General features: G+C 40.6%; 1 protein-coding gene and 1 long non-coding RNA gene across 2 annotated transcripts in view; one reads left to right on the top strand and one right to left on the bottom strand.

The window, feature by feature from the left end:
- Positions 1-250: 250 nt before the first annotated feature.
- LOC114098466 (uncharacterized) lies at positions 251-1,652 on the bottom strand. The gene is made up of 3 exons (XR_011708582.1): positions 1,554-1,652; positions 1,093-1,162; positions 251-714 (listed from the first exon to the last, which is right to left on the bottom strand). It is a non-coding gene; the product is annotated as an uncharacterized lncRNA (long non-coding RNA).
- Positions 1,653-1,857: 205 nt separating this feature from the next.
- The window catches only part of Rab30 (RAB30, member RAS oncogene family), an 86,720-nt gene continuing 76,010 nt past the window's right edge, over positions 1,858-12,567 (top strand). Inside the window, exon 1 of the mRNA XM_027942773.2 lies at positions 1,858-2,056. The gene's annotated coding sequence lies outside the window, so the exon portion shown is untranslated. The remainder of the gene's footprint in view (positions 2,057-12,567) is intronic.

The raw sequence follows: 12,567 nt of genomic DNA, 5'->3' as shown, positions 1-12,567 counted from the left end.
AAAACTTTAAACTTAAAAAGATATCACTCTTATTTTTCACACGTAAGATTTTTGAGCATTCTGTTCCTTTCCCCACTATATACTGGCCTTTCACAGTAACTCAAACTAAGGCTGTTGCTTACATAACTGTCTTATAAAATGCACAAGATTTATTAGCTCAAAACATTTCTAAGGTAAGTCAGAGGTCAGAAAAAAAAAAAGTAAGCATTTGCTTCTTTCCAACTACTTACCATCAGTATTTGCAAAAGTGTTTCTGAATAACATACTATTTGTATTTGTATGAGAATACATGGTTGTATTCATGGATAAATGACACCAACAATTTACCTTTGTGTAAGAATGAAACAAAGTGACTCATCTTGTGGCTTGTTCCCAGGAACATGACATATGTTGAGTCTTTCAAATTCTGTTTTTATAATTATCATCTGCATACATCTGAAAGACTGTTTCTGCCTGTTTTGGTCATTTTAAATCACTCTGACTAGCCTTTTTTTTTTAATAGGAGAAACTATCTGCTCTAATTTTATTATGTCCTAATAGATATAGTGCATACCTCCACTAACCCCCCCAAAACCACAGTCAATTCTGTTCTCAGAATAAAGTGCAAAAGGGAGAAGTGGGTGGGGGAAGCACAGATAACAGCATTTTCTTTAACCCTTGAGACACCCTCAGCAGGAAATGAAATTTCCCATCTTTCCATAGTGTAGACAGACTCTGGAAAAGAACAAACATACAATTCTGTTTTAGTAACACAATTGGGAAAAAAAATACAGTTCATTTAAGAGACTGGGCAAAATGACTTAAAAGTTCTTAAAGCAGTCATACGTATGGAATACCACATACTAAATGAATTTTTAAAATAAACTGGCAATCCATGTTAATCAACTTAGCATACGCTTCGTTTATCCAAGAACCAGTGTTACTCCGGATCAGTTCACCCGCCCTCGGTAAGCCTATAAATAATATGCCCTTTCAACCTCCCTGCTTTCTCCAGTCAGTGAGTTGTCGTTCAACTGGGTGTTTCTCCTTTAGGCTGCTCCATGTTTTTTTCTCATCTTCAAGGCCAAAGCAATGTTCCCTTCTAGCCCGTACCTTCCAATAACGGTTTCTTTTAAGACCTTTGCAAATCACTTCCGTATGAGAAATAAGTGAAGGCCCAAACCTAGTAGAGGGGGCATGATTGTTGCAAATAAATAGCAAGAAGACACAAATAAGGACAAAGTTTCCCCCAACTCCTTAGGTGAAAGCCGGCTTCTCCATCTAAAGACGCGCGGGTCGCCGCCAGCACCTCAGCAGAGGCAACCACCGCGACGGTCCTGCTAGCCAGTCTAAGGGAGCCTCCACTCCCAGAAGTAAAACAACTCCCTCAATCCCTTAGAAAATGGGGCGGGGGGCGTGGGGCTCCATGCAACCCTGCAGGACCGTGAGGCGGAGGCTCACTCGGCCTCCATCCAGATGCCACCCCCAGTTGGACCCACAGGACATCAGTCCCCAGGGCGGCTCCCACCCGGCTCCCCACCGGATCGGGGCCCAAGGTTCTCCCATCGGCTTACTCTCCACCTCACCGTCCCCACCGCACCACCACTTGGATCCCGCGCTCCCTGAACCTCCCGGCGGCTCCGCGGAGTCCTCCCGGCACTCCTAACATGGCGGCCGAGTCGCCTCCGCTCCCTCGCTCGGGCGCGTCCGACCTTGGCGCATTTTGGGCATTGTAGTTCCGGAGGTAGACTCGGTGTCTCTCCCGGACGCAAGAAGACTACCATTCCCAGAATGCACCTCTCCCGAGCATGGCTATTGGGGCCGCTGTGGACAGAGGGATGATGTCATTGCAAAAACCCCACTGCATTCATTGTGCTACGGTCTATCCACCCCCCTACTGCTGCTGGGCTTGCGATTGCCGCTCGCTCCAGCTGAGCTCAGAGTAGCAGCAGCACTAGGGCAGGGACCGACTCCAGCCCTTGGACTTAGGACATCGCAGTACCTTCCCTTGCGTGCGTGACTCTTTCGCACATCATTTCTGTTTATGCCTGGGGTGGGGAGAAAAATCCCAAACCAGGTGAGTTAAAGTGATTTATTCAAATGGTTCTCCCAAGTTATTCCTCCCGCTTAGTTCTTAAGGCTTTCTTTTGGGAAGATGGGGGCGGGGGGAATTGGAGGTTCTCACGGGCGCTGCTAAGGGAAAAGCTCTGTGCAATTTGGGTCACTGCAAAGAACTCCAGTAACGTACACCCGCCAGAGGACCGGTGCCTGCCAATTCCCTAGTCGCAACTCCCCTCATCCTTTTGAGGCTGGCAGAGGGGGCTGGGCTGGGAAGGATGTTGGGAAGTGCTCTTGGAAAATCAGAGGAGGGCAGAGGTGGGGGACTGCAGTCCTGTCACAGCCCGAGTCCTGAGGTTTGAGTGGGAAGGGGTGATGCGTGGGGAGAAATGGAGACAGTGATTTAATGCGGTCGCACTACTTTAGAACATTTATATGTCGCTTGGACGAGCACACACTATTCAATTTAAAGAGGTGTATGTTTCTTTTTGAGCAGCTTAAGTTTCGTAGGGCTTTATTTTATGTGTGTATGCCTATGCCGTTTGTCTCTCCTTTTCTGCTGATTTGAGGTGACAGTGTCCTTTAATGGTGCACTCCGTGCTCGTCAGAAACATTTCACGTGTCTGAGGAAGGTTCTGTTAGGCTGCTGGAAGCAGCATTTTAAAGTGTTCTCCGTTCTCCTGACTGCAGAATTCGGGATTGTTTGGAAGTGGAGCCTACAGATTTGTGCTTGTGTGAGTGTTTTAAATTACATTGCAATAGGCTCCTTGCCACTGACAATGGTACCATAATGAGCTGCTGTATCCCGAGGCACAGTCACCACTCACAAATAACGGTTTGCAGACTGGATCGATTAGGGAAACCCGGGTTTATTTTAACGCGTTAGGGAAAGGGAAAGTTAGTGTTATCAACCTTCATTTGCCATTGCTGATAGGAAGAGTGATCATGGCCAGGGAAACCAAGGAGCATAGTGGTGTTGTGCTCAGTTTGGTGGTAGTGGTTGTTTTTAAACAAACTGACACATTTAATAGGGGAATAAGAGCTTGTATGATGTTGGCTGTCTTTTAAGAGGTAAAGAGATGATCAGTGCAATAAATATGTTACTTTGAGATAAACAGCTGGCAGACTCTAGAACAGATGGGGCCAGTCTTAGCAGAGAGATTTACAACCTTGGAAATGAATGGACCTGGGGTCAACCACACCCCCTCTTGGAATGTCAAAAGAAGGAGAAGTGCCAGAATATTTGCTTAACTCTAAAATGCTAAACCTTTTCACAGCTGAGTCAGGGATTGGGGAAAGTCATTACTAGCTGTTTTCTGCTGTAGTGAACCAATTTTGTTCATATTTTCATTAAGACCCTTTGGTCTCGAAAGTTGCAGACCGGTGATACTTGGTTAAATGCTGTGTGTTACTGAATACAAAGACAATCCATTGTATGGACTTTGTAGTAGAATGATTTATTGGGATGCAATGAGCAGCTTTTGGAATAGGGAAAAGATCCAACAGTCTGCCTTTGCCTCTTCCCACATCTCTTGATGCTTACTCTGCTCTTGCAGAGAACCTACCCTTTTCTTCTATACCTTCCTTCTTAGCCTACCCCACCCACATCTCTTGAAATTGTTTCTTTCCCTATTTGCGCTTCACATTTTCCCTGTTTTAGAATTTCCCCTTTATTCTCAATATATCACACCTCTTTCTCTAAGTCTCTTTTTCACCTCAGAATACCCTCCCCGATCCTCCTTCTCTTCACTCAGGAACCCCAGGGTGAATGTAGACTGTGTGGATAGTTATTGAGTCCTTTTTGAAGAGGCTTTAGCTATTCTTTTTTCTTGCAATCTGTATTTGGCAGGATGACCAGCAACAATCCTGACCCTTGGCCTGGTTTGTGGTTTCTGTGATAGACATGGTCTGGCCCCTGCAGCTTATGGACAATGAAATGTTGCTGTTGAGTTCATGCCACTTTTTCTTTTGCTGGCACCTGTGAAGAACTGCCAATGTACTGGTGAGGTGGGACACACATATAATCCAACTTGAGAAGCTGAGGCAGGAGGATTGCAAATTTGAGATCATCCTGGGCAATTTAGCCAGATGCCATTGAAAAAAAAATTAAAGGGACTGGGGGTGTTCCTCAGCAGTACAGTGCTCCTGGGTTCAGTCCTCAGTACCAAGAAACGAAAAACAAAAACTGCCAATGGGTTAGCAAAGTTTTTGAATAGTTTTCAAATAGCTTCTGCCTTACTGATACACTTTTTAATTTTCTTATCCCTGCTTCAGTAAGTGGTGGGAATGGGAAGACTGTTTTCCCCCTTGCTGTTTCTTGTTGATTATTAAGGAGCAATCAGGGACCAAACTGCCCATTTGTTATTTGAAGATACTTGGAAGTGCAATAGCTTTCTTCCTGTTATTTCTTCCCATATTGGAGGAAAGTTTGTTATTTTATAGCCCTCTTGTAGGAAAAGGGTGGTAGTTGTGTTACTTTGCTTAACAGTAGTGTTTCTTCAAGGCTTGGCAAGTCTAACTGCTGTCTCTTTGAAGGCAACTATTATGATAGGAAGATTCAAGCTGTCATTCAGGACATCTCTTGCACCCTGACCAACTACACATTTCTTTTTAATTTACTTATTCGCAAAGGGATAATGATCTTTGCAGTTTGGTTTACTTGGGCTGATGTTATAGCCCTCCACGATCTGACCCCAAACTATTCTGACAGCATAGTAGTTAAGCAGCTATTCTGTGTCAACACAATGTGAAATGAAATGTGGAAAGAAATGCTTCTCTTGTCCTTATAGAGCTTATATTCTAACAAGAGAGACAATCCTTGAACAATTGTAGGTGTGATAAATGTTTCTTCCAAAGAAGAATGTGTGCTAAGATGGGGCAAAATCCATAATGTGTGGTGTTCCTCTTGTCTGGGGCAACCGGGGATGGTATCCTGTTGGAAATGACACTTCCAAACACTTAAAAAGGGAGTGGAAGTAATTCAGAATGACCACAAGAGGTGCTTAGGATGGAGTGAAGAGGGTTTCTGGCAGAAGGAACTGCATGGTCAAAGTACAAAGGAATAGTGGTGAGCAAGGGGACAGAGACCAAAATGAGGAAGAATGAGATTGGAGAGGTGGACAGAGGCTGTAGAGTGGAGGTTTTCTGAGCTACAGGTAAATTTTTGTCTTTATTTTAAGGGCAATGGGGGCTTTAATTAGCCGGATGAATGACATGTGGAATAGTAAAAAGTCATCCTGACTGTTAAGAAGAGATTGGAGGAAAGGATTGGTTGGAGTGAGTATGTGGAAACACATATATTTTAAGTGTATTTATTCCACTAAGTTATATGGATCCCCAGGTGTATGTGCCCTATGCTAGGAATATGGCATTGATAGTGATAGTGTTCGTTTTTTGGAGGAATTCACCAAAGTGAGGAAGACAAACAAATAATCACATATGGGGAAGTATTTAGGCAATGCCAAGAGAGCACAGGAGGTGTCCTTTCTTATGGATGGGGATGTCCACAAATTGGCAGGTAGCTTTTGACCTTAAACATGAAGGCAAGAAACAGTGTGGTCCCAGGCACCTAAGAGAGTGTCTTCTACAAATTAGGGACTGTGAATGTTTGTTGACTAAGTCTCTAAGGGCCTCTTCAAAAGCAGGAAATATCAACACATTGGAAGAGGGCAATTAGTAATAATGCAAATGTCAAATGTAAAGTGCTTTTAACAAATCAGTTCCTGAGACCTGCAGACTTTGAGTTGTTTTGTGGATTACTTTTAGGGAAATTCAGAAATATTTCAGTTCTGTTTTTTTTTTTTTTTTGGGGGGGGGGGCTTAACTTCTTTGATTCAAGTTAGTTTCTCAAAAAGCATTCTAATTGCATAAAGATCCCTAAATCAGTGGATCTCATTTTTTTGAGATTTATAGATAAGTAAAATCACACACAAATAATACAATAAAGTTAGGTGGGCTGTTGACAAGTTATTTTCTTGGCTGTGGTAGAAATGTTGCTCATTATTAAATAAGAACATTTCCAAGTTTAGAGGAGTTTTATTTGATACACAGAGAATTGGGGGAGGTACTGTGCATTGAAGCCAGGTGCTTTACCACTGAGCTATATCTCACCCCCACCCCCACCCCGCCCTTTTTCTTTTCTTTTTTTTCTATTTTGAGACTGGATCTTGCTAAGTTGCTGAGACTGGCCTCACATTTGCAGTTCTCCTGCCTTAGCCTCCTGAGTTGCTGGGTTTACAGGTGGGAGCCAACAAACCTGTCCACAGATACTTTATTTTCAGTTTCTTCTTCATAGGAATCTAACCCTTGAGCACTAGGTAGACTTCCTCAAGATTAGTCTAACATAGGGGTTCCTGACTGGTCCCTGGAAGGTTCTCAGGGAGATTATGACTCATGAGTTCACATATTGAATTGTGTGTGTACGTGTTCATGTGCTAAAATTCACATGAGCATCCTGCATTTTTCTATCACTATGTGTGTGTCCTTGGGCAAATTACTTGCCCTCTTTGAACCTCTGTTGCTTTGTAAAATTGTTGTGAGGATTAAATGAGAATGTATTGTAAATGTTTGGCACTATGCCTGGTATAGCTGGTGCTCATGGCAGCTATTTCTGACATTATATTTATTGATGATTTTTAACATTTTATTTATTGGGTGATGCTTGTTTAGAACCCATAGTGAGAAAATGAGGGAAAAAATAACAGTGTAATGATACGTTCCAAAGCAAGGGGAAGTACACATCATCAACATGGAATTTTTGCTAGAAATGTTTAGCTTACATCTAATCATGAGGAAATAAATTAGACAAATCCTGATTGTGAGACATAATGCAAAACAGCTGGACTGTGATCTTAAAAAAATGTCAATATCATGAATGACACAAACAAAAAAGACATCGGGAACTGATGTATATTAAAGTAACACATCCAAGTGCAACAGGTAAAACTTCATTGGATCCTGAACTTTAAGAAAAAGGAGGGCTGGGGATGTGGCTCAAGCGGTAGCGCGCTCGCCTGGCATGTGTACGGCCCGGGTTCGACCCTCAGCACCACATACAAACAAAGATGTTGTGTCCGCTGAAAACTAAAAAATAAATATTAAAAAATTCTCTCTCTCTCTCTCTCACTCTCACTCGCTCTTAAAAAAAATTAAAGAAAAAGGAAAACTTATTATAAAGGGTGTTTGGGGATGGTGGAGGAATGGGCATGGGAGCTGCATATGAGACAGTCAGTCACAATGCTAGGTTTCTTGGAGGTGATGACAGTTTCACACTTTAGCCTGATATGTGGATATTAGTGTGTACATCCGTTGTGTTTCTGAGTGGTCTTCAGGAACATCAGAGCAAAGCCAGAAGATGGCTCAGACTGCTTCCGAAGAGAATGATCTTCTTGGTCACAGCAAGTATTTAATCAGCCTGTGGGTTAGGACACCATTTGTTGGGATATTGTATGTCCCTTTCATGTCCATTCTAGACACAAGCTTGTCATTCTGAGACTGAAACATCTACAGCTGGTTGTCTGACCTTGATATTACTAGAAGTAGTAATATAGGTGAGACATTAGCTATTTTTTTTTTGAGAGGGATTACTGGGGATTGAACACAGGGGCTCTTGACTACTGAGCCACATTCCCAGCCCTATTTCATATTTTATTTAGAGTCAGGGTCTCACTGAGTTGCTTGGTGCCTCGCTGAGCCTGGCTTTGAACTTGCGATTGTCCTGTCTTAGCCTCCCAAGCCACTGGGATTATAGGTGTGTGCCACTGTGCCTGGAGGACATTCACTATTTCCAAAGTGAGGAGGAAAGGATGGGAATGGGCACACATTTATATCTATTTTAAATTTGTGTTTTGATTCTATAAATAACACAAGATTAATTAAAATGATTGCAGAAATACTCAATGAACTACATTGGAAAAGTGCTTTTTAATTGTGTACCACAAAGATAAATCAACTGTCAGGTTTTGATGTATTATTCAGTCATTTCCCCTATATATGCCAATAATTTATAATACATATTATTCTGCTTGATCTCCTTTGCCTGACATGCTTTGGGCATTTCCCCCAGGTATTTGTACGCTACTATAACTTAGGTGTTTTAATAATTGTTGGAAATTGTGCCACAGTGAATCTTTAAGTGCCCATCATTTTGTTATGAATTTGTAGAAATATTTCTGTAGGATACTTTTCTAGAGGTGTAAAGGGCACAAAATTTCCCTTGAATTGCCCCCTGATGTAAATTCTTATTAGCAATTTTTGGGAGTGCTATTTCTATACACCTTTGCCAAGTCTATTAGTCACTTTGGCCCTACTCTCTAAGAGAGGAAACTTGTGAAGGGTAGACAGAATGAGCAAAAATGGAATCACAGAGTTTCTGTTGGATTTTTTGAGGCTGTAATAAAGGTTGATGTGTAAATAATTCTTCGGGAGAGAGAAATAGAATACATTATTCTTGCTACAACATAGCGTACTGTTTAAAGAGTAAAGTGAAACAAGCAGCCAAGGGGTTTCCCCAGAAAAATTTTAAGAAAATTTTTATTTTTCAGTTATGGTTAACTTCACTAAAATGAGGACATCATCTAACTTGAGATGAAAATAACCTGCTCTGCTCACTTCCTCTGCAATTCAGTCACACAGCCACATTGGAAAGGGGGAATTTAATCTCCATTTAAAAACTATCTGGCAGGCGGTTAAAGTCTGAATGTTCATCTTTGTGAATTTCAGTAGAAGCAATAATAAAACAGATATTTTGGCATTTTCCCCCCCATGGAATGGTAGGTGTGAGCTTAGGAGTGGCTATCAGCTACTCACTCTGCCCTAACAGCAGACCTGGGAAAGAAATTATGAGGGTCATAGGTCATTAATGACAGGCTAAACACAAGGCCCTGGGTGTTCTGATAGGGAAACAAAAACAAAGGTGGAATTCTTCCCTACTTTCATTCTAGGAGACTGATATCTTTTAATGAGGGTCTTTAATAAAAGATGCTTTATGGAGGTATATTGTGTTTGCTGTCTCATTCTCAATGGTAGGCAGTAGATCTTAGCTGTGTTTTTTACATGCAAATGAAAAAACAATTCTCAGGCTTAATAATGTTTTTTTTTTTTTAGGTTACCTAGCAGTAAATAAAGAAATAAGTAAAATGCAGATGTAGACCCTAGGTAAATTTTCTGAAACCAAAAACTATACTGTTTCTCCAGCTGCTTCCTGTTTTTGCTTTGTCTTCTGACTGAAGCTATAACTTCATGAAGTCAAGACTGGCTGGGGGGTCTGTTTCTGTGCTACCACCAGGCACCCAGGGAGTTTTCTGCTGACCTGTTGGATTTGCTGAAGTATTACTGCACTGCCATAGCATTAGCTAGATGTGAGGTAGTTCATATGTTTTATTTGATTATTTTTTTCCAACTTATTTTGGAAAACTTTTAAACCTATGGAAAAATTGTAAAAGTAGTACACCCCTGCAATTTTTTTTTTTAAAGAGAGAGAGAGAGAGAGAGAGAGAGAGAGAGAGAATTTTTAAAATTTATTTTTTAGTTTTTGGTGGACACAACATTTTTATTTTATTTTTATGTGGTCCTGAGAATTGAACCCAGTGCCCCACGCATGCCAGGCGAGCACGCTACCGCTTGAGTCACATTCCCAGCCCTGCACTTTTTTTTTCTAAATTCATTTGCTTTCTCTTTCTGCACATCAACACACACACTTTTTTTTTTTTAAATAAAGCATTTGAAAGTTAAGTTGCAGACATCACCATACTTTATCTCTTAATCATGTATCCCCTAAGAATAAGGACATTCTTCCATGAAACTATACATCATTACATTGAAATGATATTTTTTTCAGATTACCCCAGTCTTTCTAATATCCTTTATTACTTTAAAAAATTTTTAAAAATTACTTAAAACAATTTGTGTCCTTTAGTTTTCTTTAATATAACATAGTACTTCTGCTTTTTATTGTTGTTGTCTTTTATGATCTTGAAAATTTTGAAGATCTAAAGTTTGTTGTTTTGTGGACTGGAATTGGAATTATCCAATTGTTTTTCTCTTCAGATTCAGGTTAACCACATGTGGTAACAATTCTCTTAGCAATGTTGTATCCTCTCCTCCTCCTCCTCCTCCTCTTCTTTTTTTGGGGTGGGTTGGGGTGGGGAGGTACTGGGGATTGAACTCAAGGGCAGTCAACCACTGATTCACATCCCCAGCCCTATTTTGTATTTTATTTAGAGACAGGGTCTCACTGAGTTGCTTAGTGCCTCACTTTTGCTGAGGCTGGCTTTGAACTTGCGATCCTCCTATCTCAGCCTCCCAAGCCACTGGGATTATTACAGGTCTGTGTAGCACTGGGCGTGACCCCAGGCTCAGTACACAATAGCTAAGCTATGGAGCCAACCTAGATGCCCTTCCACACTGGAGTGTGCCACCACTACTAGCTATATCTCTCTTCTTGCTTGATAGGTGACACATGACGTTGTTTGTAATATCACTGGTGAAATGAGGCCAGTTCTCTCTATTGAAAAGGCACCCTTTTCTCCTTTGTAATTATAAAATTATTTGTCAAGTGATATCTTGAAGTTATTTGAATAGTTGTCCAATGGTTGTAATATCTATTCGTAATCCTGGCATAGGTCAATTGGTATTTATAAAAGGATAATTTTCTAATGTTTTCATTTTATATTTATAATCTGATCATTGAGGCTCCCCCCCTTCCTCCACCCACAGAAGGGATTGAACCCCAGTTGCTTTATCAATGAACTATATCTCTGGTCTTTTTTATTTTTAATTTTGTGACAGGGTCTTGCCAAATTCCCGAGTCTGGCTTCAAACTTGCAATCCTGCCACAGCCTTGGGAATATCTGGGACTACAGGTGTTTGCCACCTGACCCTCCACCTGCTCCACAATTAAAAAAAAAAATGTCACTTGGACTCATGTATTCTTTATACTTCAATGTGTTAAAATCCATTATCAATCCTCTCCACACACCCTCCTCCCCCTTATGCCTTTTCATATTTAGATTCTCCCAAATTTAGCCAGGGGAGCCTAGCTTAAAGCTTTCAGATAAAGTAGATGATATTTTACTCATACAAGTGAGGAAACTTAAGTCCCAGAAAACTACCTATGTGAGGGATTACATGGCTAGTTAACAGAGAAGACCAGTTGCAAATCCAGTTCTGACTCTGAAGTGGTTCCTGCTACTCCACACTGCCTCCTGGCGTCCAGGAACAGAATGTCACCTGCTGAAAGGAAGTTAAAAAAAATAAAAGAACAATCATTGCATCATTGTTGCTAATAGCAATGATTGCAAACAACCTCTAAGTGTGCAACAATAGGAAACTAGTTAAGTAAGTGGATATGTTTACAAAAGGAAAAGCTCTGAAACTATAAAAACGAATCAGGGTGTTCTCTAAGTACTGATATGGAATACAATCTCGAAAGATATATTAAGTGAAAGAAGGAAGTGTAGAACAGTGCACACTTTGTGAAAGAAGTAGGGGATAGATAAATATGTTTGAATTTTCACAAAGAAACCATGGAAGGATATAAAAACTGGTTTCCAACAGAGAGTGGAAGAGGTGGATAGTGTATGTGTGTATATGTATGTGTACTGAAATATCAAGATTTATTATTTTATGTAGTGTTGATTTTTAAATGATCTTATTGAGATATGATTCACATATAGTGCACAAGTCCCCTATTGAAAGTATGCAATTTACTGCCTTTTAATGTGTTCGTAGAGTTGTGCAGTCTTAGCCACAATCAACTTTAGAACATTTTAATCACCACTAAAAGAAACTTTGACCCACTAGCAATCAGTGGCCATTTTCCTCACTCCCACCCTCCCAGCCCAAGGCAATCAGTAATCTACTTCCTATCTCTGTAAATTTGCCTATTCTGAATATTTCATATGAACTGAATAATGCCATATATAGTCTTCTGTACATTTCTTTCATTTAACATAATGTTTTCAGAGTTCATCCATGATGTATCATGTATCAGTGCTTCCTAACATTTTATTACCAAATAATACTCCGTTATATAGGCATGCCATATTTTATGTGCCCTTTTAGCATTTGGGGGACATTTGGATCGTTTCTGCTTTTCCACTGTTAGGGATAATGTTGCTATAAATATTTTATACACATTTCTTGGTGGACATATAATTATTTAATTATTGGGTGGACTTTCTTGGTCAACTCTGACCTTTTGAGACATTACCAAATTGTTTTTCACCACCAATGTGTAAGAGTTACAAATTTCTCTGCCTCCTTGACAACACTGTATTATCTGTTACTTTTATTATTACAACCATTCTAGTGGGTGTGTCACATAGATTGTTTTTGACCATATCAGTATATTAACAATATATCTGTTCCAAAATAATATTACATTTAAAAATTAGAAAGAAATGGGGGCTCAGAAAGAAATTTCCAGGTGGCCAGCTGAAGGGTCAGGATACACAGAGAGAGTCCCAGGGTATAGACAAACTCCAAGTTTTCCCCTTTCAGCCTGGTGTCCTAATGGACACACATATTCAT

This window comes from Marmota flaviventris, chromosome 9 (assembly GCF_047511675.1).
Source record: "Marmota flaviventris isolate mMarFla1 chromosome 9, mMarFla1.hap1, whole genome shotgun sequence".
Lineage (NCBI taxonomy): Eukaryota > Metazoa > Chordata > Mammalia > Rodentia > Sciuridae > Marmota > Marmota flaviventris.
This window is presented reverse-complemented; position numbering and strand designations above follow the sequence as displayed.